This window comes from Anneissia japonica, unplaced genomic scaffold (genome assembly GCF_011630105.1).
Source record: "Anneissia japonica isolate Jap-2015-1 unplaced genomic scaffold, ASM1163010v1 scaffold355_len202609_cov112, whole genome shotgun sequence".
Lineage (NCBI taxonomy): Eukaryota > Metazoa > Echinodermata > Crinoidea > Comatulida > Comatulidae > Anneissia > Anneissia japonica.
This window is the reverse complement of record NW_022730532.1, coordinates 51,171-58,087: the sequence shown is the minus strand read 5'-3', so window position 1 is coordinate 58,087 and position 6,917 is coordinate 51,171.

Here is a 6,917-nt window from a genome sequence, read left to right as displayed (position 1 = left end):
AAATTCGTGAAAAAAGTAAAGTAAATCCACAGACGTACAGCTACTGTCTTTTTTCATTATGGTCGGATTTTGGTTTAAAACATTTTATGTTTTAAATAATAACATTAGATTCAGAAATTCTGTATACTTTCTGAAAATTGACCATGATTGGAGCAGTATTGGCTGAACTGTGTCCGATTTTCTCCTACTACCAAGGTCTTGTTTACTCATTGTGAAGGCCGTTTAGGCAGCATGCAGGCAATTAGCAATCAATCATCCAACCCACCAGTGACCGTTTCTTCTAAGGGGAAGAATTTCGTCATGCTGGTCGCTCCAAATCAATCACATTATTATTAATTAAAATTTGAATTAACTTTTATGAAAAGTAATGATTGCGTCTTGATTGAACACACATGAAGAACTTGCGGGTTTTTTATTCAAGAACTTCTAAACGCAACGGCGTCATCGACTATGATTGGTCGACAGCCGACGAGGAAATGTCAATCTCGGTCATGCCAGGGTCAATATGGGTGCTGAGCCGGGATCGAGATAGGTAGATTGAGATCGAGGTCACGTCAGGCGCGAGTCGGTGCAGATGCGGTCACATTACGAAAATCTCACCCGCGGTGAGTCAAGCCAGGCTTGAAACTCTAGTGTGACCGTAGCCTTAGTGATGTTCATCTGTTCTCCTTCAATGACTGAGCCCAAGGCTGTTCGTAGCTGACATTAACATGACAATAAACAGAAAATAGCGATCTTGTTGACATTATCTGTGTGAAATATTTTGTAACGACATCGTTCAAAGGGGAATAAGTAAAACTTTAGGTATTTCGTCAGACTTTCATTGAAATTTTAACTGGTCATGCGGACTTGTTATTGGGATAATTAACAGGTCCGTCATGCATTTTACTAGCCATTGGCCGGCGGACCAGCGTTATTTCGAACCCCGTCTAGAAATTATTATAAAATAAAATTTAATACTCATAAAAAAGATATTAAGAAAACATGGCAAACCATTAACTCAGTCCTTGGTAAAAATAAAAAACACAAATTTCCTTCCTATATTATGAATAACAATATTAAAATTACTGATCCACATCAAATATTGACTGAATTTAATAAATATTTTGCTGAGATTGGCCTAAAACTTTCACAATCAATCGAGGCCCCCAGCATTACCTTTACTTCCTTTCTTAATCGCTGCCCTGATAAAAGCAGCAATTCAATGTTTCTCATGCCAGTTAATGAAAAAGAGATAATTGATATTATAGCTAGTTTTAAAAACAATAAAAGTCTGGAACCTGATGATATTCACTCTGATGTTATAAAAATTATTGCTCCCCTTATATCGAAGCCTTTGACTCATATCTTTCATATTTCTTTTGTATCGGGAAACTTTCCTAATGCTCTGAAGATAGCAAAAGTAGTACCGATTTTCAAAAAAGATGACCTACATATGATAAATAATTATAGACCCATTGCATTGTTTCCTACTTTTGCAAAAATTATAGAAAAATTAATTTACAATCGTTTGTATTCTTTTTTTTACTAAAAATAATATTTTACATGACAATCAATATGGCTTTTGCTCAAAACATTCCACAGATATTGCAGTTTTATATGTTTGAAAAGTTGACTAATCCTCTTGTTAAAGGGCATCATACTATAGGTATTTTTCTTGATTTATCGAAGGCACCATTGATCATAATATATTATTATTTAAATTATCCCACTATGGTGTCAGAGGCCTTCCTCTCAATCTTATAAAAGACTATCTTGCAAACAGACACCAATTCACTTAGTTTAACTCTTCTAAATCTCATATTTTGCCTCTAAATTGTGGTGTACCACAAGGGTCAATTATGAGCCCCCCCCCCCTATTTTTTCTTATTTATATCAATGATCTTTCATATGTTTCAAACTTACTACATTTTATTTTATTTGCAGATGATAGCAACATGTTCTTTTCCCATGAAAACAAATATACTCTTTTAAACAGTATTAATCTTGAACTCAATAAAGTATCACTGTGGTTTAAAGCAAACAAATTATCACTAAATTTATCCAAAACTAATTTTATTTACTTCACACATAATAATAAGTCCGACAATACTTTACCTTCTGATATTATTATCGATGGGCACTCAATAAATAGAACCACAACAACTTAACATTTCTTGGGGTTTTATTTGATTCTGAATTAAACTGGTAAATGCATACTGCAGCTATAAACAAAATAATTTCGAAAAATGTTGGGGTTTTAAGGCGATTACAGCATATTCTTCCATACAACATTTTGTTATCACTTTACAATACCCTCATCCTTCCATACTTATATTATTGCAACATTGCATGGGCCATAACCGTTTATAAATTTACACAATCTAACCCATGGGCTAGTTCAGAAACATCAAATATTCATTGTCTTTTTAAGCTTCAAAAGAAGGCACTTAGGATATGCACTGGGGCACCTCCAAGGTCCCATACAGGACAATTATTTTATTCTCTAAAAACATTAAATATATTCGATATCAATAAACTACAAACTATCGAAAATTAGCGGTCATGATTAATTTTTATTTGAAGGAGCAAATTTGAATATTAATGGTACTTTGACTTATAAAATGTATTGGTGTAGTAAATTTTTCTTGTATTTATTTTTTAGATTACCGGTAAGTATTGTTGTTGATAATTAATATTAAGGGTAAATTATTCCATAAATTTGGTCCATTAAAAATAAAAGAATTTTTCCTGAGTGGTGTTGAATATTTTTCATAGATAGAATGTTTCTGAATAGATGATCTACAGTAGTTTCATAAGAATGAAGTTCACTGAAATTTGTAAATAAAGAGTTAAATTGAGGAGGAAGCTGATTGTTGGTAAAACGAAACATGAATAATCATGCAACAACAACAACAATCAGCTTTTTTTTTTAAGTTTTTTCTCGACACTTTCTTTGTTATATAAGAAGTTATTTTTGTTTTATTTCTTGATTATTATCTTTGTATTTAGATATTTATCTTTTCTTAAGTTTTTCTTATTTAGTCATGCTGCTTTTCACTGATTGATTGTTTTCTGGTGGCTCAGTCCTAAAGCCTACCTTCGCTTAATGGAGTCATCACACATAATACATCGTGTACAGGTTCATTGTTATGTTATATTCAATTGATGTATATTTCTTTTAATGTATGTGAAACACTGAATAACAGAATCTTATATCAGACAACAACTTTAGACAAATTTGTAGGGCATCTGGCAAAAAATAAAGATAAATTCACTCATATTTTTTTGAATTTGTAAAGAAAAAAACTAGAAAAAACTTTTTAAAGTTTTTTTTTTTGTTTTTCCACCCCTATTTTTTCAGTGAGGAAACAAACACTTTTTTTTTGCCCCTTATTTAGGCACATCAGTCAATATGTGCCTAATGGACATACATTCTTTTGATAGTTTGTACAGAGCTTTAGTGTACTAGCAACTTACAATAACCTTCTTTAATGGGGTTTAGCAAAAATGAAACACAATAATATAGTAAATGCTAAAATGTGACAAAACGATTACAAGCATAAAGCCGGTCTCACACATTGCTAATTTGCTTGCTGCGCTATGACATGTGACTTCTAGTATCACGATATCTTGCAACATTGGTGTGTATCTTGTCGCAATATAAGGATTTGTACTATCTAATTCCTGAAGTACACAACCTCAGTCCATTCCTGAACAAAACAGTGGTGTCAAATGGAGTTAGAGACTGCAACTTTAGTCTAAGAAGAGGCCGGTCACTTTTCATAATGTGGCAATCAAGGCATTAATAATCATGAAACAACAGTGAATGTAATTTCTGTTTAGGCATCATCTCCACTGATTTTCAAACGACAGAATCGCGTTCTGACGCGTTTTTCCATTGTATTCCGACAAGCTATCCTAACGCACCCAGAAATAACGTTTAGCGAGGGTGCGTTTATAGCCAGTTTATTCATGTTTGAAGCCGTTAGCTCATTGCTCCACTCCCATTAAATGGTTGACTGATTACACGTTTAGTGCCTGACTGTATTTTAAGATACGATTGTTAATGTTCAACACAACTTACAGGAGTGCACGATAATCATTGTTTTGTGGTTCATAAAACCACACATTGCACCCAATCTTAAGCCTATCTCTTTCACATTCAGCAGCGCCTAGGCCTATCGTTGTTGTGACAGACGATCGGGCCAACCACAGCACGAGACGATCAGGCCCATCAGTAGGCCTAGTGTGGACTATCGGGCCCAATTTCATTTTGATTCATTATTGTGTTCCAATACTTTAACATAAGGTGTTTAAGAATTTTAATTAAAATGATCATGTGAAATATATTTATGTCAGCAAGTACGAACAACAGGCTAGGGCTAAAAGGATTTGACTACACGATCTTGTTGCGTCCAATCGTCATGAAAATAGGCTTGAAGATCATCTTTGCACATGATCGTCTGGAATGGGAAAATTCCATGACGTTGGTTTGGACCAGGGAGATCGCTAAAAACAGGTTTTATTAATGTTTGCTTAATTTTATCAAATAGTACATTCTTGGTATTTTATTTTTTAATACCTCCTTGGTTTTTGTAATTGACTTTATGAATCATAGACTATAAAAATGCAATTTTCAAGTATTACATCTGTATCTTCTTTCAGTGCACATGTCATATCACATAGGTCTAGCTAGACGCATGGGAATGAGTAAAAATATGTCGACAAATCATATTAAACTAGGCGCCCAGTATGTTTCCCTAATCCAGTCAGTAGTCTTAAGGTTTTAATTTACTTGATACAGTCACTGAAATATTATAGACCCTCTTTTAATTGATATTATTTTTGTGAGAAGATGTCACCATTATTAGTCCTGATGATGCAGTACTGTACACTACATGTGTGTTAAATAAAAATATTACAGTATTTCATGTAAACAAAAAATTGTATATACCGGTTCCCATGCCGACCCATACAATATATTTGTTTTCAGCTGTTTGAATAAATTTACTGAGAATTCAAATGTTGTCCTGCAAAAGTTTCTTTCTCAGGCTGCAGTGGAGGGGGGAGAAGGCAAGTTGCTTGAGTCTCCCTCTACTGGCTAAGTCTATGGCTCGTCGGGCAGTGATGGGAACAAAAAAAATTAGGCCTACGCCTGAACCAACAAAGTCAAAGGCCGGTTTCTTTGTCCTTTAAAAATAAAATAGCCCCGTTTGGGCAATGTCGGATAGCTAAGCACAATCTCCGATCCATGTGCATATTTCCTTGGTACACGTGTAGCCGTATTTTGCAGTGCTGGCCAATTATAGCTATGCAGGCGATCCTGACCGCTGATTGGCTCTTTTTTTCACATATTCCCTTTGTACGCCGACGACTCAGGAAAAATAGTTTTCTCAAGTAATTTTAGATCACGATTTCATCAGAACGCTACTAACTACTTCAGATTTTCGTAAACCAGCATTCCATCATCCAGTATCATGGGCATATTGAAGATTGCATAAGACCTTGATTGATTAGCTCAAATCAAAGTTGGTTCAACATCTAGCTTTTCCCCTTAAGTTGACACGCTGAGATTTTTTTCTGGATAACAACACTAAATAACCTTTTTGAGTGATCTACACCCTCACTACATTAAACAGTGTACTATATTTATATAATTATAAGTAATGGTGAATGTAAAAAGGGAACTAGGCAGGCCCATTGGCCCAGGGGTAGTTATTTATTTGCTCTTGCATACAGTAAACAGTATATTTTTCAAACCTGTGATCTGACGAAGTACACAGTACGGTGCAATTTCGGCCGCGATGTATAACATTCTGAATTTTTCTATGTTTTCATTAAATTCAATAAATGTCTAAAAACATCCTAATACAATTATACAGTACTGTACTCTTAACATACGTATTGACTTTAAACAATTTAATAAACATCTTAAATTTACTATATGATGATTTGCTAGGGAATGGCTATATGCAAGCATTTAGTGTTGACCTTTTGACCTGTTGCTGCATATTAAAAGTTTGTTGGTTGTACCCACCACCATATTCAAATTCTCATGCCATGGCTTTGATAACTGATTATAAGACTATTTTTGTAAAATAAGGATGGTGTGCATTCCTGATACATCCCAGCCGGATTAGTCCGCCGGCTAAACGGTTGACATTCGTGTAGTAGTAGCCAAGGCAACACTTACCAAGGGCCTTGTCTTGACAAGTTAGTGGAGGCGTAGTCCTACCTCATATTTTCTTCACACACATGCAACACTTGAATCAGCAGCATCGCAAGACATGTAGTTTTTTTTTTTTACAACGAAGCACATTAACAAGATTGTGTTGAACAAACAATGTTGAATCTATGGCAATTAATTTTTGACTGTAAATACGAAGCCTAGGGCTATCCATGTTGAGTAAAAATCATGAATCCAAGTCCTAGGCCAGCCCAGAAATTCTTAAAATACTTGAACATTCAAACGCGACCAAGTACGTTTGGACGTGTTTCTGTCAAACCTCAATCAAGAACCGCCCTTCCCTGGCTAAGCTAATGAATATTCAATGAGAATATAATGAGGTACCATATATTCCGGTGTATAAGCAGCAAATTTTATACGCGATTTTCCCCCGAAGTTTGGGGTGCGGCCTATAGACCTATCCAAGAGAGCATTTTTGAGTGTCGCCCTCTATTGTCGGCGCCATTACTGGGGTGGCATTTGCGAAGTTGGGGGTACCGCGAAGTTTAGAGATGCAATGCGGAGTTTAGTTATAAATGCAGTAGTTGCTGAGAACATGGGTTTTTTTTCGATAGTAGCAGCAGCTGCATAATGTCGTCAGTCTTCAACCTATATTTTATCACAATCCAAGATAAGTATATTTCGTGTATTTAAGACATAACGATAGGAATTAGGGGCCTCGATAGATCGTATACTGTATATGTTACGT